This window comes from Pelophylax lessonae (assembly GCF_965119305.1).
Source record: "Pelophylax lessonae genome assembly, chromosome: 3".
NCBI lineage: Eukaryota > Metazoa > Chordata > Amphibia > Anura > Ranidae > Pelophylax > Pelophylax lessonae.
Window position 1 is genome coordinate 384366453 of NC_138770.1, and position 23607 is coordinate 384390059.

Here is a 23607-nt window from a genome sequence, read left to right on the forward strand (position 1 = left end):
GATTATTTTGTAAAGGCCCTACATGCTCAGACCTGACCTTTTTACTATTAATATATTTGAATAATTTTTTGGGTTTGTCCTATCTTTTGCAATCTCCTTGCTTATTTGGGAAGTATTTTGACAATTATCTCCCCCACACACACACTCTCTCTCTCTCTCTGTTTCCTGCTTTTTCATGCTCTTAACTTAGCCTCTATTTTTTTTTCTTTTATGTTTTCTCCGCCCTATTTGCAAACCTCATGTATTTTGTAATTATCCAGTTAAAATAAAATTTCTGGTCTGGCAGTGTCTTTCTATTCTCAGTGTTCACAGTTCTGCATATCAAGAATCAAGCTGCATTTAGTGTGAGCATTGTTTGCAGATATTGTTCCTGCTTAAAGCTTAACCTGCCTTATTTGTTTGCAATTAGCGGTAATCCTCCCTGAAACAGCAGCCTTTGTCCTGCGAAACGCGTTGCAGAAGTTACTTGGGATATGTGTAACAGCAGCTCCTTTGTTCTAATTTGTTTGTTGCGTCATTTTAACATTTGTGTAAATAAAAATGTATATTTTTTAACTAAATTTTGCTCTAGTACCTTAAAAATCCTATTTCGTTTTTCTGAGAAGGATTTATGTTTTCAGTAATGCCCAGCCATCTCTTGGATTACAAGAAATTTCTTAGGCTGTGCCAGCTGGAAACATATGGACACTCTAGTCCATAAGGGATTGAGTGAGGATTTGGAGGTGTATGCAGTGTTCTAATATGACAATTTTATATTTTTTATTATATTGTTCTATTTCTATACAGTTTTTACACAGACTTTAGTATTTGTATTATGGAATTCTGTTATATTAACCGCTTGACCTCTGGAAGCTTTACCCTGTTCATGACCAGGCCATTTTTTGCAATACAGCACCACATTGCGATACTGTACCCAAATAAAATGTATGTCCTTTTTTTCCCACAAATAGAGCTTGGTTTTGATGGTATTTGATCACCTCTATTGTTTTTATTTTTTGCACTATAAAAAAAGACATTACTTTCTGCTACAAAACACATCCAATAATAAAAAAAATAAGAAAAATCGAATTTCTTCATCACTTTTGGCCAATATGTATTCTACTACATATTTTTGGTAAAAAAAGTGGAGTTTTATTAGTAATGGAGGCGATCAGTGACTTATAGCAGGACTGCGACATTGCTGCTGACACATCGGACACTAAGTGACACCTTAGATACTTTTTTAGGAACCAGTGATCAGTGCTAAAAAAAATGCACTGTCACTGTACTATTTACACTGTCAGAGAAGGAGTTAACGTCAGGGACGATCAAAGGGTTAAATGTGTTCCCTGGCAGTGCTTGTACTGTGGGAAGACAGAGATCTGTGCTCCTGCTTAGCAGAAACACAGGGTCTCGGTCTTCCTTACTAACAGAACGGCGATCTGCCTTGCTTACATAGGCAAACCGCCATTCTGCCTCTGTAGGGAATGATCTGTATGTCTGCCGGACCCGCTGATTTGCTCCCCCTGTGTACAATCATTATACCTGTACGTGATTCAGCCCAGAGGAGCTGCCGCCCTGCAGTAAAAGTACGTGGGGTGGTCAAGAGCAGTTAATATCAATATGACTTAAGGCTCATACACACTGTAGGAAAATCGGGTGAGAATTTTTGTCCAAGGATCTTTTATATGATTTTCGTAGTGTGTACACAACTTTTGAAAGCCAATTTAAAATTTTTGTGCAAAAATTCCCGAAGGACAAACTCCAAAGTGTTTCTCGTACGCGAACAGAACTAACGAAAACAGAACTAACGAAAAATCAGAAAAGAAAGACTGCATGATCACAAACAGAAAAAAAAAGCCTTTGCCGTACGATAATTTTCATATTAATTTTCGTTCATCGGTTTCGATTTGCTGTGAAACGAGGAAACTATTTTCTTATAGTGTGTACCCTTTAGTGGGATCGCCAATTTCTTTGGCTTCTGCTTACAATTGACTCAATTTTTTCTGGTTTTGTTTTATTATTTTATTACTAATTACAAGAAATCTCTAATTCTCTGCCATTTAACTCATCAGTTTTTTTTCACTGGTAATGTAATTTAGAGTCCATTAGTGATTTGTTATATTATCATTATTTCATATGCATTCCATATAAGGATATCAGCTATGTACTGTATATGAGTGCTTTGTAAACAAGGGGTTAATTGTAAGTACACGCAGTGGGGTGATGTTCCATCTGTACCACCTACTAGTTTGGTACTTTGACCCCGTGTGTTTCCGTATTTATATGTCTCTATTTTGTCTGCACCTCAGGACTTGACAAAGAGGAGGGGACTTTGAAACGCTGTGATGGAGACCAGTACATCTTCAGCATCACCAGAAACATTTTTAATTGCCATTTATATTGCCATAAACAACAAAGGTCACTGGTGTAAAAACGTATATAAATAATTACATGATCCTAATAACCATTTGCAGCTTCTAATTGCACCAAGGAACCAATAAGGAAGTATTTTAGCACATTCTTATATACATAATTGTTTCAGCACCTGTATGTTTTTAGGACGTCTTTCTTCAGTAACCGGTTTCAAACCGCAATATTTCATTAGGGTAAGGGGAGGCCATTTTACAATAGAATTTTTTTTTTTTTTTGTTAAAGACACTCAGTTGCTAATTATTTTCTGTTTTCTATCATGTTGTATGACCTAAATCAGTATGTTTTATGACATACACATGTGTCCTGGCATCATGGTGCTGGTTATTCTGATACAGGCTGGACTTCATTGCTCCCTTAGCAATTGTAAGCTATCTCAGGCCACGGGGTAGCACACTGGGAAATCATCTTCAGGCAGCAATATTTTCTAGAGAGCATTGCTTTAAACGGATATCAGAAGATCTTAAAGGATAGGTTCACCCTTAGAACATGTTACACCCTTATTTAAGATGCAAAATGTAACATGTTCCAGAACATGTTCTCCTCACCCCTTGCCCTGGGACAGCAGGTGGGGGTTCCTCTCCCCCGCAGCTTATGTCGCAATTAAAATTGGTGCAACTGTGCGGGGCTCAAACTGTACACCCACGTCATTTATTTGCAGAGATCTGTGAATAAACTACAAATCCCATCTTCCACCGTGGCAGACAGCTTATAGTTCTCAGTGGCCTGCGAGCATGCTGATTAGCACACCTATAGTCCATTGACACTTCCTACAGCTCTGAAACTGACAGCTGGTACAGAGGAAGAACAGAGCTGTAGGCAATGTCTGCAGAGACAATCACGAGACAGAGGGACATGGTAATCCCTGCAATATATCGCTTTGGATTTAGTGTGTTCCTTGGGCTCTGACTCGTTCCACCTATCATGTACCCCCGCTACTTCCGGGGCAACTTCCTCCTGTTCCTGCATGACAAGTGAGGAATTTTTGTCTGCTTTTGCAGGGGTACAGCAGCAGCTTTCTGGGATATTGCTGGTTTGGAACGCCTGGGTTGCAAAAGGAAGCATTCTTCCTCCCCTCCCTTCTCCTTGTTATTTTTTATTAAAAAAAATTTCCGGTAGAAATGGATGCAGAAGAATTCTGCGCCTGAAGAATCTCAAAGTCAGAGTTTTTCTAAGATCAATAAAGGTTTTGTAAAATTTCTCGCAGAAGTTTTTTGCACTAAATTGAAATGACTACTTCCTGAGTCTCAAAAAGGTTTCAGGTCTGTGGTAGAGAATAGCCATTATAAATTTGTGGCCTTGGCGTTCGACCTGTTCACGGCCCCAAGAGTGTTTAAATCCTGGCCCTGATTGCACGCCTCCTGTGGACTCAACATATCCCTAATCTAGGGTAAATTGACAAGTTGCTTGTGAGAGAGCACTCTGCTCCTCTCTTAGAGAACAGTGTGTCTCGCACAGTGTGCACTTTGGTGAGGTTTGGCTGGGTTCTCATTTTCCAAAAACTTGACTTGCTCCCAACCCAGAGGTAAGAATATATGGACCTGACCCTGAATACTCAAGAGAGAGTGATCCTCTCTACAGAAAAATGTATTGCTCTAAGGACAAATCCCTCAATTCTCCTTTGAACGAGAGTTCTGGGGAAGATGATAGTACCCTTAGTCCAGTTTCATTCCAAGCCTTACCAAACGGAATGTTCTGACAGCAAGGGACAAGAGGACGCAATTGTTGGGACGATGGATGCAAGCCTGACGAGCTGGGGGGAGTTGGACTCCTGGACACTCCAGTCCAGGGAACTTGGTCTCCACAGGAGAAGTTGTTGCCCATCAACATTTTAGAGCTGAGGGTGATTTGTCATGTCCCCCTGTATTGGTTGGCACAGCTGAAGCGTCTCCCTGTAATGGTCTGTTCAGACAGTGCCACGGCTGTGATATACATAAATCATCTAAGAGGGTTCAAGAGTCAGGTGGCCTAAGACAAAATGGAATTCATACTGTATTGGGTGAACTTCATATTCAAGAAGTGGAATGGGCCTGCTGCACTGTTCCTTGTACTAAACCATGACAAGGTGGTTCTTCAGCTTCAAACATCTTTTTTACGTAAGGTGGTTTCTGCATTCTATTCCAATCAGGACAATCTGTTGCCTTCTTTTTGTCATCAGCCTTCACCATAAGATACACCATCTTTAGATGTTCATGTACTACATAACCATTATGAGATCAACTGAATCTCATGCGATACAATTTTATTTTAAACTGAATCGGATTACAAGGTAAGGGTTCACACACAATTAAACGTATCAGCAGTACACTACACATAATATTTGCAGCAGAAACCCTCGGGAAAACAGCAAAAAGGTCAGCAAGCCTAGAAACATTCAACAAAACCAAGTGTAGCTACATGCTGCTATAGATACTCTATAACAGTCTCCTGATTATGTGAAAACCATATGGACACGAAAGAAAGCAACTCTCCTGTAACTGTCAGCATTAGGACCACATGGCGAACTAATTAACGGTTTAAGCCAGATATTAATGAAGGAGAAGAATGCACTAATTCTTCTGGCTGAAGGTAAAAAGTAATTGAAATTTCATCTAAAAGGCTTAAAAACAGATTAACAAGTTGATCAGCAGGAAGTGCCACAACAAACTCGGAAAACAAAACCTGCCAAGAGAAAAAACTTGCATAGACACTCTTCATCTGAGCTCTGTATTGAAAGAAATGCTGGTTGCCGCTCAGCAATCTTGCTTCACTGAGAATATAAAAAGCCTTAACGCAGCTCAAACAAATGATATTTTAGGAAAAACAGTGGCTGTATTTCAAGGGGAAATGAGATGGCTATTTTATGCATGCTGGAAATTAAAGACTCATTATGCTAAAAAGAAGCAAGACAGGAAACACAGGGAAAATATGTCTCCGCATATAGATCCAGAAGTTTTAGCACTCTAATCCTGGTTTTATAAGAGATTTTCCTTCAGATGAACACATTTAGATGTGGGTAAGCAGAAGGTCAGCTGAAAGTCATGCTTTATTGAAGAAGAAGCACTGAAGGCCTGAATCGGATTAGCATTTGAAGTACTATAGCAGTCTTTGTGCAAAGAGAACATTGAACTGATAAAAAAAAAAAAAAATAGTGCTACTCTTTAGAGAATTCTACCACTTTATGCCAACATAATTTTTCACCAGATATTGTATGGCAAAATATTCTATATATCATTGAAGGGAAATGCTACATACTCAAGTCCTTGGTCAGAAACATCGAGGCCCATGATATTATACTTAATCTATTCAGCAGAAATGACTAAGATAATTATAAAAGTTTGTAAAGGGCACAAATACTCCCAGGTGATACAAACAAAAGAAGAGTTATAGGCTTATAGAAAAAAAAGCATAGGTCACTGTACCCCTATTACAAAATCACTGGCATTACCTTTCACAGTAGCATTAACACCTAATAGGAAAAGCTGTGCTGCAGTCTTTTAGTTTTAAACTCGCAAAAGAAAAAAAAAAAAAAAAAAAGAAAAAAAAACACCCCTCTTTTTTGCACTGCGTAATTTCCTAAAAAGTAATATACCAGGATTTATTTTCTTAGGGCGGTAAATGGCCTTGTTTGGCATTACGAAAAAGCTACATTTGTTAATAGTGTGTCTTACTTGAATGCTGCATAGCAATTTTATACCTGTAAGGGAATAAAACATGCACGGACCATTGCATTATGAGACGGGAGTCGGGAACCTTTCTCCCATAAAGTACAAAATAGATTCCATTTTTGCAAAGGCAATTTTGCATGCTGCCACTACGCCATAAAAAATGTAAAAGCTCTTCACTCAACTGAGCATAATGAAATTTACCAAATAGCACAAAATGAAATAGTAAGGTTGTTGTGGTGAAATGTCTTATGTCTGCTTACGTGTGTGATTTGTTTCAGAACTAGGTAAGCCATAAAAGTTGGCTGTAAACTACCATATGTTCCTTTTTAATAAACAAAGGTCTGTAGCAAAAATCCACAAACCTAGAAATAACCATTTTCCTCTATACTGGAAGGCTGATTGTTCGCATATTACATGGGAAATGCTGAACCCTGATAAATGTGCTGTAGGCTTTTATTTCTCTTTGTAGCCAGAAAATTTATGTCTTAGCAATGGGTATTATGAAACAGTCAAGCTAAGGAGAAAAGAAGAATTTTTAAATTAGTCCCATTGTGTCGCTGTATTGTAACCTTTGTCTTAGAGATTACATGGCGCCCTGAGATTTCTGACAACACTACATGAACAAAGACAACCCAAATCAACTGACACTCAGAAAAAACACTCTGAAGACAAGGTTTTAAAAAAAAAATAATAGTTGTATATCATACCTATCAGTTTGTCAGTTTGGTATTCTAATCCATTTTAGCAAACAAATAAAGCAATTATATACCGAAGTATAATCAAAAGTTTTATTATATTAGAACGGTTAAACTAGAAGGTGCATAGTAAAAGATTAAGTGCGATTTTGAATGTCACCTCAATGCACTGTCTTAGGGTCTTTGCATGGCAACGCTGCATGCGTGATTTTTGGTACATCATTGCTGTGGTGCAGCCAATTGAAATAAATAGACTACACCTAAGGAACGCACATTCACACAATTGTTTAATACAATGTAGCAGACTGGAATTGGCCCTTCATGATCATAGCAACCAGACAGTTATTTGTTTCCTTTCTGTCTATGTATAAATCAGGAATGCTGTCCAGCCTTGATTCTCTTTGCAGGCCATCCCCTTTCTAAGGCTATGCCTGCTGTTTCTATGCACATTCCTGTGTCTTCTTCTGGCTGAAATCTGCTGCTGCAACACAGACATGCAGACTATGTTTAATGTCTATTCACTACAGGGTGTCAGTACCTGAGCAAATTATCCTGTCAGTTTCTGAGTTTCCGTACTGTGCTCAGCTTATCTGATGTCTCATTTACTGGTCCATCATTGGTGTCAGTGGGAGGAATAGTGCCTCATCAATGGTGTCAGTGGAAGGAATAGTGCCCCATCACTGGTGTCAGTGAGAGGAATAGTGCTCCATCATTGATGTCAGTGGGAGGAATAATGCCCCATCATTGGTATCAGGTGGGAGAAATAATGCTCCATCATTGGTCTCAGTGGGAGAAATAATGCTCCATCATTGGTGTCAGTGGGAGAAATAATGCTCCATCATTGGTGTCAGTGGGAGGAATAGTGCCCCATCATTGGTGTCTGTGGGAGGAATAGTGCCCCTGTAGAGGTCTAAAATTAACTGTCTCCACAGAGTGGCACTGTGGACACTGGTTGATAGATCTGTGCCTCATCCTATATTGAATAATACAAAAAGTGCATAGGAACATGGACTTTGATGGCACAACACAAGCTCACAGAGGACTTCAAATTGTTTAAAAATGGTACAATTTTTTTATTCCGGTACCTTTAAAAACAATTAAATACAAAAAAACAAATGCATTCAAAATATTGATTCACAAATGGACCGATGTCCTAGATATTGGATACAATTACCCCAGACTAATTATTTTAAGCCTTGATACCTATACTGGGAAATTCCTGGGTATCAATATTAGTGGGTAACCAACATCATGGCAACGGATCCGATATTAGGGTACAGTGAGCTATCTAGGCTATATCTAGGAAAATGTTCCGTTTGTGAATCAATATTTTGAATGTATTAGTCTTTTTATAATTAAATTGCTTTTAAAGCTATGGGAATAAAAAATTTATAAAATTTCTAAACAATTTGAAGTCCTCTGTAAGGTTGTGTTGTGCCATCAAAGTCCATGTTCCTATGCACTTTTTGTATTAGCCTGTATAGGTCTCCATTAATAAGCCTCCCCAGACCATCATTGACTCACCACCAAACCAGCCATGCTGAACAATGTTACAGGCAGCATAATGTTCTCTGCGGCTTCTCCAGACCCTTTCGTGTCTGTCACATGTGTTTAGGACGAACCTGCTCTCATCTGTTAAAAAACAAAGGGCGCCAGTGGCGGACCTGCTAATTCTGGTGTTCAATGGCAAATGCCAGTCGAGTTCCACGGTGCCAGGCAATGAGCACAGGGTCCACTAGAGGACATCAGGCCCTCAGGCCACCCTCATGATGTCTGTTTCTGATTGTTTGGTCAGAGACACTCACACCAGTGGCCTGCTAGAGGTCATTTTGTAGGGCTCTGGCAGTGCTCATCCTGTTCCTCCTTGCACAAATGAGCAGATACCGGTCCTGCTGATGGGTTAAGGACCTTCTACTGCCCTGTTCAGCTCTCCTATAATCTCCTTCATGCTCTTGAGACTGTGCTAGGAGACACAGAAAACCTTCTGGCAATGGCACGTATTGATGTATCATTCTGGAGAGGTTGGACTGCCTGTACGACCTCTATAAGGTCCAGGTATTGCCTCATGCTACCAATAGTTTCACTGACACTAGCCAAATGCAAAACTAGTGGAAAGCAGTCAGAAAAGATGAGTAGAGAAAAAAAGGTCAGTGGCCTCCACCTGTAAAACCAATCCTGTTGTGGAGGTTGTCTCATCGTTGCCTATCTAGTGCACCTGTTAATTTCATTAACACCAAAGCAGCTGAAATTGATTACCAACCCCCTCTGCTACTTAACTGACATAATCAATGTCCCAGGAGTTTAAATGACTTGATGCTATACTCTGCTCAAAAAATTATAATTAAGGGAACCCTTCCCTTTTTAATCAGTGTACAGTAAACCCCCCTCCATCGCGGGGGTTACGTTCCGGACCCAGCCGCGAAAAGTGAAAATCCACGAAATAGAAAAACCCTATTAAAATGCATTGTAGGCATGTTTTTTTTTACTGTCACTGTACGTGTAAAAGCATTTTAAGGTCTTTAAACACACTTTTAAAACAATAGAAACTCATTTAAACACATAAAAGATACTGAGAGACATAGCAAGAGATATGGAAAACAAAAATATTTCATTTTTAATGATTTATATAGTAAAATAACATTACAAAAAAAAACGCAATATACCGGGACCGCAAAAACTTAACCGCGATGGAGCGGGGGTTTACTGTATTGTCATTACATATGCAGTAAATAAATCAGCAAACACACTGCAAACAATACAAACACTATGTGGCTGAATATCATAAAAATAGAACAGAGAGCAGGCAATTGCACTAAGACACAGGAAGCTGTCTATAGTGTCAATGTAATATAAGTAAGCATGTAAAATATAACAGTTTAAATGCAGTATAATCAATGTAAGCAAAACAATAGGCAGTCATTGATAACACAATATATTATCTTTAGAGAGTTAGGCTTCTTTCACACGGCCGCTCCGGATTTATTCTCCGCTGCGGGACTTTTTTTTTTTTTCACAGAGCGGATGACACTTGTGTCATCTGCTCCGTATGTCCGCATATCATCCCATCTGTTTGCGGATGATATGCGGACATAATGCAAGTCTATAGCATTGCGGATGTCAGCGGAGGACACCGCTGACATCCGATTTTGCTTCCTTTCCGTTTTTTGAAAGGATGAAAAATAGGGTTCTGTTCCCTTCCAAAAAACGGAACAGAACTGAAAGGAAGAAAATCGGATGTCAGCGGATGGTATTCCGCTGACATCCGTAATGCCATAGACTTACATTATGTCCGTAAATCATCCGCAAAAAATAGGATGATTTGCGGACATACGGAGCGGCCGTGTGAAAGAAGCCTAACGCAATGTTTTGTTGGGTTTTCTTTTGGATAGAGTTGTAATAGTTAGAATCTAAACCAGGATCTTTTCCCTCATGTAAGGACTGGGCGTGCATTGAAAAAAGCACAAAAGACGAAAAAAGTCCCGATTTCATTTTATTCAGATTCTTGTATACCTGTAATAAAAATCCAAAGCACTTTGGGGATTTAAAGAGTCACACTTCATCAGGGATTGGTACTGTTGAAAGAACTGTGTACTGGACAGAGAACACTAGAAGAATTCTGAGGGGTAATTAGTAGGATCTCACCAGATCCCTACTATTTTATCAGTCCTGTATACAATTCTTTACCAGTACCAAGCCCTAATGAAGGGGGACCCTCTAAGCCCCTAAAATGCACTAGATATTTATAATACTAGAGTCTGAGTAAAATTCTGTTTTTGGCACTTTCCCCCTTGCATGCGGAGTCCCTACATGAGCAACTCCTGGGAGAGCTGTCTAAGGATAATCATTCCCTTTACCCCGCTTAAGATTTAACTAAAAACATTTACTGCTTTAAAGTGGTTGTAAAGTCAGTGATCCCAATTCCTGCAAGCGCCTCTGTAATAATAAGATATGCTACACAGTGTGTGCTTTTTTTGGAAAATTTGGCAGGTAAATACCTTTTTTTCACATCGCCGATGTGCGCTCACATGATTGCCCGCTGCTCTCCTTCCCTGATCTAAGGACTATAGTGGGAGGAGCTGAAATTTCCCTCAGGAGGTCACATGACCACAGATTGGCAATGTGAAAAAAGGTATATAGTTGCCGAATTTTCAAAAACACACACACACGGTAGTTTAGCTTTCTATTACAGAGCGGCTGGCAGTAATTGGGATCACTAACTTTACTGCCGCACAGAATAGCGACAGGAGGGGAGGGGTGGTATCAGCTCACATACTAGGAAGTGACAGTGAGCGAGAAAAAGAAAAGAACATACATTCCACAATAATAATTATGCTACAAAAATGTGTGGGCCTCCAATATTGTTCCTGTTTCTTCTTGCTGGAGGCTGACATTTTCCTGAAGCCCAGAGCCCCTGAGCAGAAGCAAATCATAAAGCAGAACTAAACTCAACGATTTAACAGTTTCAAAAGAGTTACATTCCTGGAATGCCGGGATTGCTCATTGTTACATTTGCTTGTGTCCTCAATCAAACTGTCAAACCATCAAATGACTGGTATCATAACTGATCACATGTGCAGCACCATGGCAGTTGCAGATCTAACAGAAGCAGCTTCCTTGGCTGTAAAGGATAGGAGGATTTATTCTTGATTTAAGGCTGTCAGCAGATTGGCCTTTACAAACTCAGCAGTGCCTAAAAGTGCCTAAAAATAGAGAGCAACTGAGCATGTGCAGAGCAGGGTGAGACAGTGTGTTATTGGATTTTATTTAATTATTTTTTTTTTATTTTTTTTTATTGAAAAATTAAAATGTATAGGTGCAAAACATAGCCTTTGAGCAATACTCGGCTAATTAATGCAAAAAAAAAAAAAACATAAAACTACTAATAACACCTCCTATTATAGTACATAAAAAAGAGGGGGCTAAGAAATAACACACCTTACATACATCTCGCTCTGTCATTCTCTTACAAAATCACTTCAAGGGTTGATTAATTATAAGGAGATTCCTGTTCCCTCTCAGCCATCAGGATTATGTATCTGATATCATTGGACTTTAAACAGTATAGACACGTATTTTTAATGTTTTATATAGATACTAGACATTAAGCCCGTTAAATTAACGGGCGCTAGAACATTATGTATGGGGGAGGGAGGGGATTGTAGTGTGGGGGGGAGGGAGGGGATTGTAGTGTGGGGGGGAGGGAGGGGATTGTAGTGTATGGGGGGAGGGGATTATAGTGTATGGGGGAGGGGATTGTAGTATATGGGGGAGGGAGGGGATTGTAGTGTATGGGGCAGGGAGGGGATTGTAGTGTATGGGGGAGGCAGTGTTAATTTCGTCGACTAAAACCGACTAAAACGTTTTCGTCGACTAACACAATTCAGATGACTAAAATACGACTAAAACTAAAATGGCATTTTAGTCTTAAGACTAAAATACGACTAAAACTAAAATGGCATTTTAGTCAAAAGACTATAACTAAAACTAAATCGAAATTTGCTGCCAAAAATTAACACTGGTGCACGTTCAAAGCATAAATAATAACATAGAGAAATGCTTAAATAATGCATTACAAATTACAACTGAACTACACCCATTTGATTATAGATGACTAAAATGAGTTTTAGTCGACTAAAATGTAGGGCGTTTTAGTCGACTAAAATATACTGGAGTTCTAGTCGACTAAATACGACTAAAACTAAAACACTTGCAGAAGACTAAAATAGGACTAAAACTAAAATGCCATTTTAGTCCTAAGACTAAGACTAAATTGAAATTTGCTGCCAAAATTAACACTGGGGGGAGGGAGGGGATTGTAGTGTATGGAGGGGAGGGGATTGTAGTGTAGGGGGGGATTGAACGATAAATGTCGGGTTGGAGATTGGTGTGGGGAGATGTGAGGGCGGGAAATCAGAGAGGAGGGGGGAGGGGAGCTCCTCACACACACAGAACAGTGGATAATCCAATAGGAAAAGACCCCCAAATCCACCACCACCTCCCCTCCCCCACCCCGGCTGAGGGTCTAACCGCCCTCCCCCTCACACAGAGGGGCAGCCTGGGACTAACCCTGGGGAAGTCGGTGACCCGGCACACACCGTACGGTAAGAGAGGAGTTTCCAGGGTTCAGTCACCTCAGAGCCGGGGAGAGCCCCAATCACTGTCCATGGCGGAACAACGCTCCCAGCATTCCCCGAGCCTGGGCCAATGATGTGGCTGTGATCGGGAGGGGGCGGGGACTGGGAGGCAGGGGCGGTTGTAGCGCGGGCTGTGATAGGTAGACGGGTTTGGTTGCACGGTGAGCCGTGAGATGGGTGGGCGGGGAGAAGGAGGTGATTATGTTGTTTAATAGGCAGTGATAGGGGTGGGCGGGGACAAAGAAGGTGATTGGGCTGTACAAAAGTCTGGGATGAGGGTGGGCGGAAAGTTTGGTTTTACACTACAGCACGCTGTAATTCTACACCGGCCGCCCGAAGTCTCTCTGCTGCTGTCCTGGGGCACATGCGCAGTAGCGCATTTCCACGGACACAGGGAAAGCGGACGCAGAGACACATGGCTTTTATTAATATAGCTGTATATATATATATATATATATACACAAACATATATATATATATATATATATATATATATATATATATATATATATATGTGTGTATATATATATATATATATATATATACACACACACACACAAACACACACACACATATATATATATATATATATATATATACATATATACACACACACATATATATGTTAGTTATATGGGCAGTATTAGGTATTTATGTTAGTTATATAGGCAGTATTAGGTATTTATGTTAGGTATTTGATCCACTCCGGCCAGTGTTCTCTGCGTCCCATTGGCTGTCCGTGGTGCACATGCGCAGTAGCGCATTTCCACGGACACAGGAAAACGGACGCAGGGACACATGGCTTTTATTAATATAGATATCGCAATTTTATTATGCATTTAATCCATTAGGTATTTATGTTAGTTATATAGGCAGTATTAGGTATTTATGTTAGTTATATGGGCAGTATTAGGTATTTATGTTAGTTATATAGGCAGTATTAGGTATTTATGTTAGTTATATAGGCAGTATTAGGTATTTATGTTAGTTATATGGGCAGTATTAGGTATTTATGTTAGTTATATAGGCAGTATTAGGTATTTATGTAAGTTATATAGGCAGTATTAGGTATTTATGTTAGGTATTTGAACAAATCTCCTTTTGGATGGAGCTTGCCCTGTCACCAAGATGTTCTATGCGGCAGTTCCTGAGCTGCTCGCACGGCTGTGAGCATTTTGGGGACTGCTAGTTGTCGCTGTAGCTGCAGGTCAGTAACTGACAGAACAGGCTAGACCTCAAGCAAGTGAACGGCGAATCACCGATCTCCAGACGTTCACAGAGGACGCCGGTCCCTGTCAGATGAAATCTTCAACGTGACAGGAGCGTGACAGGAGTCGCGGTCTTCTCCAAACTGGAGCCGCGGTGTTCTCCGCCACCCAGGTATGGTTTCCTTTCACCTGTTGAAAGGTGGGCGGGGATCTGCTCCGGCCGGTGTTCTCTGCGTCCCATTGGCTGTCCGTGGTGCACATGCGCAGTAGCGCATTTCCACGGGCACAGGGAAAAGGACGCAGGGACACATGGCTTTTATTAATATAGATACCTGCAAAAGGGGCCAGCCTGAAGTCATCTAGCAGGACTTCATTTTATGACTAAAGTTCCACTTTAACTAAAAGCTTATACTTCCTTCTAATGTTATACGTTTGACTAACATATTATCCAAATGCCTGAACCAATTGCATGGTTATTCCCCTGAAAGAATTCAGGGCTCAAGTATCTGCCTCCTCACTTGCATTTAAGTATAACTAAAGGCAAAACTTTTTTTTTTAGTTTGGATAGAGTGAAAAGGGATCTGAAACCCTGTCAGGTTTATATTGCGGTCTGTCTCCATTGGGGAGATTCACCCTATTTTCATGTTTATCGTTATTGAAAGTAAAAGAAAATCCCATATTTTGAGTTGTCCCCAGAAAAGTAATAGAAGGGAAATCTTCCAATGGTGACACTAGTTCTATTGAATTAGGGGGCCCCAAGGAATTCCCCTAAGCTACTTTAAAAGGAAGAGAAAAGGAATGAGAAATCTACCCGAATGGGACACAGATGGAAAAAAAAAAAAAAAAACAATATTTAAATATATAAAAATTATAATCCTCCCTTACTCATTAAAAAAAAAAAAGAAAAGGTTTGCCTGTAGTTCCACTTTAGGGTAAAAAATGTTTTAGGATGTGTATCGCCCTCACACCCCCTTATACTTACTTGAGTCCTGTATTGAACCAACAATGGGCCAGTCTGCAGCAGCTCTCTTCTGCCCGCTCTTAAAAGCTTTGCCGAGGTAGGGGAAGCCATTGGCTCCCGCTGCTGTCAGTCTAATCTTGTGACGAGGGAGCAGGGGGCCGGAACAAAGCACATATCTGTGTCTACAGATGCAGTCAGCGCAGCTCGGGGAGTAACAAGAAAGGGGTGGTTCCACAGCTTTTACAGGTCCCATCATGTTCTTGAACAATTAACACCTGACATATTCCATGGTGATTGGATTAAAGATTAGATCCACATTTTGCAAAAAATAAAAAATAAATAAAAATTCACCCACATTTGCAGAAAAAAAAATGTGCAATTTTTTTTTGCAAACAAGCCTGCAAAATATTGAAACCACATTAAGTGGATTGCTGTTGCAATGCACAGGCTCCTGCAGATCCTCCTTCCAGCTCCATATCTGTACCAAGGTGCAAACTTTAAGTTAAACAACTAGAGGAAGTGTTAATGGACTACAAGTGCTCCCTATAGTTCCAGTGTTCCAATGATAACTAAAAGTCTGTCTGTTGTGGTGGAAGATGGGACTTATAGTTTCTTTTTGCACAGATTTCTGTGAATGTAAGGCATGAATGAGTGGGTGAAGCCATTCAAAACTGACAACTGCTGCCGGGGAGAAGAACCCACACACTGTTGTCAACTTAGGACCATGTTACAACCTAAATATGGGCGTAAAATTTTAGGATGCTCTAAAAAGTAGAGTTTACCTTTAAGATGTGTGCTACCTTTGTGGATATAAATGCTGGTTTATGTTCCTAACATTCGTTAAACTAGAGAAGTGGCTTGGATAAGCTAAAACATCTTGAACATTTTATTTATTTTTTTCTTTTTAATTTATTTATTTTTTTTTAACAAAAAGAAAAAACAACATTTTCAACATTACCGAACAAGTCCAGTTGAATGTGTCTACTAGATATACCATGACCAGGATAAATGAGAGCCTTACAAAATATTTAAAACATTTTAAAAAACTGAATTTTTATACTTACTGAAAAACCTTTTCTTGGAGTCCATTGAGGGGTCAAAAGCAACTAGAAGTTATGCTGTTGCTTGCAGGAGAAATGAACACTAAACACATACAAATTGAAGGCCAGACCCCCCAGAAGCTAAAACCCCTCCCATCTCACACCTGCTCAGCTATAGCAAGCAGCCCCATGAGAAAAGATAGCATATGAGGGGAGGGAGTCGTGTTCTGTCTTAGAAACACCCGATGCAATGGTCACCTGGTCAATGCAATCAAAAACGTAAGGATAAACACCATCAGCAGATGGGGTCAGGTAAACTTCCACAGCTCTGAACCGAATACTCAATAAGGAATCCCCAGATAACTGACCTGATCTGAATATAGGAGTCCTGTGCTACCTGGAACACACACAGGATTGCCACTGCTGAACGCGAGACTGAGGCAGGGAGAAAACGAGCATGCTAAATGAACTAGGAAAATCTGTGCTTGTTGGCTAACTGGAGAGACCTCCAGGATTTTCAGTAGCCATTTATGGTAAGAAAACTCTTCAAATTCAAGTGAAAAATATAGCAGAAATGAAGGAGACGTCTTTCCCCCTGAGAACACTAAACATAACTCAGCAGGTGGAAGGCTGGAGTGGTTATAGCTTCTAGGGCGCTCAACCTCAGTTTCCATTTGCCTATTGGCTCCATTTTCCCTGTAGGTGACAGTATAATTCGTACTGACTTTGATCCAGAGAGTGTAAAGTTGGATCAAAGTTGCACTTCAAATCGCAATAGTGGTTTCCACTAATGCGACTTGCCATGCGACTTTGGACACACAGTCGCATGGCAAGTCCCAGTCCATGGATTTCAATGCACCCGTTTCCATCTATGTGACTTTGAAAATCAGAGACCTTGAAAAGATGCCTGCACTACTTTGATGCAACTTTTGATGCGACTTTGATTCAGTGTAAAGTTGGATCAAAGCTGCACTTAAAAAGTTGCACTCTAGTCTAGTGGCAATGTTTCCACTAGTGTGACTCTTAAGTTGTGCGATTTAGAGTGTGACTGAGTGCAGCTTTGATCCAACTTCTTCACTCTCTGGATCAAAGTAGTGCAGGCACCTTTTCAAAGTTGCATAGATGGGAATGGGTGCCATTGAAATAAATAGGCTGGGACCTGTCATGCGACTTTATGTGTCCAAAGTCACATGACAAGTCACGCTAGTGGAAATGGAGCCTAAAACTCATTACACACATGTAATGAGCAATAGAAACGGATCTGTATCCTAAACTTTCACAAATGTTCTTTGTACCTTATTTCTTTTATATATTGCACCGTCACGTGACAACCTCCCCCCCCCCCCCCTTTCTCTCAGGAGAAGCTGCTGGCCTAAACGAGGTTATGAAGATAGGATGAGATCACGGTGAAGGATAGGAGAGGTGGGGGTGGGGCTGGGCAGATCCAGGCATGTCTGTCTAAGAAAGACTGACAACCTTTTCAGGAAGTAAAATGCAGCTTAGCAAATTCAGATAACAGGAAATAGCGTTGTCGGTGAGGAACAGGAAGAAGCTGTTTGTCTAGTTTAGCTAAGACTTTCTAAGCTACATAAGCAGCTAGCCAGAAAATGAATAATATCAAAAGATAAAGATATTTACCATACTAATAATAGAAAAAAACTTAATTTTTGTCTGAAGTTTCCTTTTAACTTATCCCTGTTCAGCACTGCCAACTCCAGGTTCATACCACCACTTCCCAAAACATCCAGATAAGTGTAGCACATTACCTGAGAGCTTCACGTGCACACTGAAGTAGGGGCAGTACATTCTCCAGTCAATTTTAGTCAGTGACAAGGAGAAGGGTTGAAAAAGGAGTGGCTTGTTGATGGGGCAATGTTTTCCTGTGACTATGATGTGCATGCATGCACAATGGCTCCACAAAAACCAACACATTAAAGGAGCCACCCTGGAACCAGAAGCTAGGCTAGGCCCTGAGGGAACCAACAAAGTCATTGGGGGGGGAACAAGCTGAAAACCTGGAGAAGCAGCGTACACAGTAAGTCCCTATCTCAGAAGTAGAAACTGCTATAAAAAAAGGCTTTAATATCACTTTAATTGTGAATTGATTTATTCATTCCTACATGTATCTTCTTAATATTTGTGCTGTGTTCATGATTTGCTTCATTACACATATTCATTATCATGCTCACAGTTGAACTCCATGTTACTACTGACAGCTTCACTAGATTATGCTGCTGAAGCCAAGGACTGATTAGGGGAAAATTATTAACTTTTTTTAATAAATTCATAGGCATTTAGAGCATCACATAAATTCAGAACATGTATAAATATTTCTTCGTGCAGAGGTGTATTGGAAAAGTGCCATTCTCTCCTTAAGAAAATTCACTTAAAGCAGAGCTTCGGGCTCGTTCAGAAAATAATAAAAGTCAGAAGCTACAAATACTGTAGCTGCTGAGTTTTTATATTAGGACACTTACCTCTCCTCGAATCCAGCGGTGTCTTCACTCGAGCTCATTTTTCAATCGGCACTCGGGTGCTGCTGCCAACATCTCAGCTAAGGGAAACAGGTAGTGAAACGAAATCAGCCAGAAGTGGGAGCAGGTACCTGTAAAAACTAGGTATCCGCCCCCGAAAGGTGCCAGATGGGGTAGCGGAGGGGGGGGGGGGGGAGGCAAACAAGCGGAGCCTCCCTTTTGGGTGAAGGCCCACTTCAAACCTGTTCTTCAGATCTCCAATTAGTAGGGTGTAAGGCACATGATAAAATACAGGAGTCAGAAGGCCTTAAATGGCTTTTTATAAAGATTCAAGTCCAAAGCTGGCTATACACTATACAAAATTTGACCAGTTCCTGAGAAGCTGACCAAGATCCGCTCAGATCTATCCAGCCATCTCAAGCCTGACATCCCTTGGTTGAAAAATAAAAGGAGCTGGGAGGAAAATTGTTCAATGAAAAGTGGCTGCATCCAAACAGATCAAGCCACTGTAAATGCATTCTGACAGCCGTCTGAGCCGGCTTAACTTTAGCCAACCAAACTGTAGACTCTTCTTAAACAAAGCTCATCTCCAACTGACTTTTTTACCATCTGAGGCAGCCACTGAAAATCCCATGCAATACCCTGCCCACTACAGGATCTTCACTGTCAAAAGCCTGAGCGTTTTTTCTAATAAGGGACTAAAGGAATATGGGACAAATATTGTACCAATGGAAAATAGGTTCCTCTTATATAGGTCCCTCTATAATATAAGGACTCTTTAGTTTTGCTTTGCTTTGATTCCCTCATAAGTCACAACACTGAAAATGCACTATACTGCCTCACCTTCACTGTTGGTTCTGGGTCACCTCCTGTAAGCTTTGTATGGACTGATATTCAAAGAGCTAAAGCTTCTGCATGAGCAGAGACACCAACTTCATTGGCTGTTACGCTTGTAGCAATTCCACTGTATTGGTGCTCCTGGTTGTAGTAAAACAAGATCACTCCCAACAATCTGAACCATAGGACAGGGGAGCAGAGAAGGCATAGCAGAGAGGGGTGTTTAAAGTGGAATTTTGGTCAGAAAATTTGGTCCTACAAGATCACTTAAGGCTGGCCTCTTTTGCAGGTATAGCTTTATAAAATATTAACCACTTCTGGACCGGAAGGTTTTCCCCCTTAATGACCAGGCCATTTTTTTGCGATTTGGCACTGTGTTACTTTAACTGACAATTGCGCGAACATGTGACGCTGTGCCCAAATAAAATTGATGTCCTTTTTTCCCCACAAATAGAGCTTTCTTTTGGTGAGATTTGATCACCTCTACAATTTTAATTTTTTGTGCTATAAACAAAATAAGAGTGACAATTCTGGAAAAAAAAAACGATATTTTTCACTTTCTGCTATAAAACATTCCCAATAAAAAAAAAATGTAAAAATCTAATTTTTTCATCATTTTAGGCCAATATGTTTTGCTACATATGTTTGGTAAAAAAAAAATCCCAATAAGTGTATATTGATTGGTTTGCGCAAAAGTTATGTCTACAAACTAGGGGAAAGATTTAGGTCATTTTTATTTGTTTATTTATTTTTTTACTAGTAATGGCGGCGATCAGCAATTTTTTAGCAGGTCTACGACATTGCGGCGGACTGATGGGACACCTAACTGACATTTTTTACACTTTTGGGGGGACCAATGACATTACTACAATAATCAGTGCTAAAAATATGCACTGTTACTTTACTAATGACACTGGCAGGGAAGGGGTTAACACCAGGCGCGATAAAAGGGTTAAATATGTCCCTAGGGGTTGCTTTCTGAGTGGAGGATGTACTTATGGAATTAACACAGGGACCTGTGTTCCTAAATAGGAGGAACAACGGAGCCCTGTGTTCATTACTTACAGAACAGTGGTATGCCGTGTTTACAAGGGCAGACCGGTGTCCTGTCTCCACGGGGAGCGATCGCGGGTGCCCGGTGGCGATTGCAGCCACTGTACTTGCAGATCAGCTTCCCCTGAGGCAAATGGGCACGCGCGACCCCACTTGCGGTCCCGCGAAGCGATGTACAGTTACGTTGTTTTGCAGGACAGAGTTGACCTGCCGCAGTATGTGTACAGCTGGCAGTCGGCAAGTGGTTATAGTTGCCAAAACTGTTTAAAATCCACTAATACACCGTCTAACCCTGCTCTGCACATTCTCAGTTGCTCTCTAATTTTTAGGCACTGCTGAATTTGTAGAGGCAGATCTGCTGACAGCTTTAACCACTTAACTACTGCCTACCGCAGATTTACTGCGGCAGGCAGCCGCTCCTGGGCAAACCGGCGTAGTACCCCTTCCCTGCTAGTGTCATTTTTACAGTAACAGTGCATATTTTTAGCACTGATTACTGTAGTAATGTCACTGGTTACCCCCAAAATTGTCAAAAATGTCAGTTAGGGGTCCGATCTGTCCGCCGCAATGTCGCAGTCCTGCAAAAAAAAAAAATCGCTGCCATTACTAGTAAAAAAAAAAAAAAATTACATAAATCTTTCCCGTAGTTAGTAAACGCAATAACTTTTGCGCAAACCAATCAAAATACGCTTATTGCGATTTTTTTACCAAAAATATGTAGCAGAAAACAAATTGGCCTAAAATGTAAAAACATTTTGATTTTTACCTTTTTTTTTTTTTTTTTTGAGAATTTCATATAAAAGAACGTGAAAAATATTATTTTTTCAAAATTGTCGCTCTTTTTTTGTTTATAGCCCAAAAAATAAAAATCACACAGGTGATTAAATACCACCAAAAGAAAGCTCTGTTTGTGTGAAAAAAAGGACATCAATTTTATTTGGGTACAGCGTCGCACGACCGTGTAATTGTCCGTTAAAATCACACAGTGACGAATCGCAAAATAGGGCCTGGTCATTGAGCAGCCAAATCCTCCCGGGCTTAAAGTGGTTAAAGCAGAATTAAACCCTTCTTTCCTTTACAGCCAAACAAGCTACTTCTGTTTGATCTGCAACTGCTAAGGTGCTGCACATTGGATAAGTTATGACACCAGCCATTTGATGGTTTGACAGTTTGGTGGAGAACACAAATGTGACAGTAAACAAACCCGGCATTGCAGGAATATAACTGTTTTTTGAAATTGTTAAATTGAAGGGTTTCGTTTTGCTTTATGATTTACTGCAGTTCAGGGACTCTGGGCTTCAGCAAAATGGTAGCCTGCAGCAAGAAGAAACGGTAGCAAAGCTGGAGGCAATTTACAGCACACACCAGTTTTGGTAGCATGATTATTAAGGTTATAAAAAAGTGGAATGTATGTTCCTTGCTAAAAAGAACATTATTTTTTATCAAGTTGTTATGGGTAAAGTTCTGCTTTAACCACTTCACATCGACCGTATGCAAATATGTGGTCTCGGCTTGAAGGGGTTGTAATGGGGTTATAACCCCAATTGTTTTTTTTTAGGCCAACGGTTGGCTTTCTTGGGATAACAACCGATGCGGCTAAGAAGCCACTCGGCTGTTATCCCAAGCAGCAGGAGGGGAGCTCCCGCCCCCTCTTGCTGCTTCCCATGGCTCACCCGGGCTCTCCCGTCACACCCGGAGGCCCGAGCGACCAGTCAGCACGTTCGCCGACTAGCCGGAGACCGAACAAAGCCGGAACCGGCTTTGATTGGGTCTCAGATCGAGTAACCCGGAAGCGATGTTATGACATCACTTCCGGTTTACAGAAGACTATATTTTAAAAAAAATGACAGCATTCAAAACAGCCAAACTTGGCGTTTTTAATGCTTTTAAGTGTATAGGCTTTGGGGTCTTATAGACCCCAGATCCCTCCATAAAGTGTACCTGTCACTGCCTATTACTTCCGGGTTATTGTCACAAGGGATGTTTACATTCCTTCTGACAGCAATAAAAGTGATCAGAGGTTTTTTTTTTTTTCCTTTTTTTCAAAGGGACATTGTAAAGATGAAAAAAAATAAATTACTTAACAACTAAAATAATAAGAAAAAAAAAAAAACTGCCCCATCCCTCCATGCTCACACACAGAAGCCAACGCATTTGTAAGTCGTGACCACAAATTATATAATAGGCAACTTTCCATACAACATTTGCATGTAATTGTTAGGAGAAGAAATTAAGTCAACTCTACAATAACAGTTTAACCAGACAGTGACACCATATTTTGCACTGTAAGGAACTGACATTTTGTTTAACAGAGGTGTGCCTGTTAACACTGAGCTAGGGTTAAGGCACAAATGTTTGTGTTTAAAGGTTTTGGCCTTACAAAGCTGACCACGCTTGCCCTTCAATACACAATAACAACTAAACCGCATATGGAACTGTTATTTGTCCATTTTATTACAAGTAAAATGTAGTGTATTTGAGTTGAGGTTTGTAAATGGCAGTAATCCAGAAATTGGAGGCATTTCTTTATAGCTTGAAGCAAAAATAAAGATTCATTGAAAGATTCTTCTACATGATGAACGGCTTTACAACATGCACATCTACATGAATTTCTAATGCTTACCTTTCAGTCTGGTCACCTAAGGCATCTATAGTACTGCTGTTTATTAAGATGTTTTATGTATTTGGCTTGTAGAAATTAGATCTGCTGCCAATATAACAGCTCTTTCCAAGATGTGTGTACACATCTCAGTGGGCACAGCAAATACTCTCTGAACTCTCAATCTAGTGGCTGTGTTTTATTGACAGTTTAAATTTTCTTCTGTCAAATAGTGGAAACAAAATATATTTCCCCAATAACTTTATATAGATCATCACATAGGTCTGCCTATGAAGCACAGAATGTAGGTAATGGTTACATGCCTGCATAAAACCCTTTAGCACATCACCGCATAGGACAGTAAATAATATGATACCTATACCAACAATATAAACAGGAATACAGACGTTAAAAAAAAAAAAAAAAAAAAAATCCTTATAAACATCTGGCAGTCAGGTAATTCAGAATATTTTATTGACTGGCAAATGCAATTCCCTTGGGTGCTAGATTAAAGAAATTCTACTACGCAGAGGCTACAGAGACTTGA

General features: G+C 40.2%; 1 protein-coding gene across 1 annotated transcript in view; it reads right to left on the reverse strand.

Moving 5' to 3' along the window:
- ASCC3 (activating signal cointegrator 1 complex subunit 3) overlaps positions 1-23607 on the reverse strand; it is a 1118804-nt gene that overhangs the window by 859011 nt on the left and 236186 nt on the right. The gene's annotated exons all lie outside the window — the stretch shown is intronic.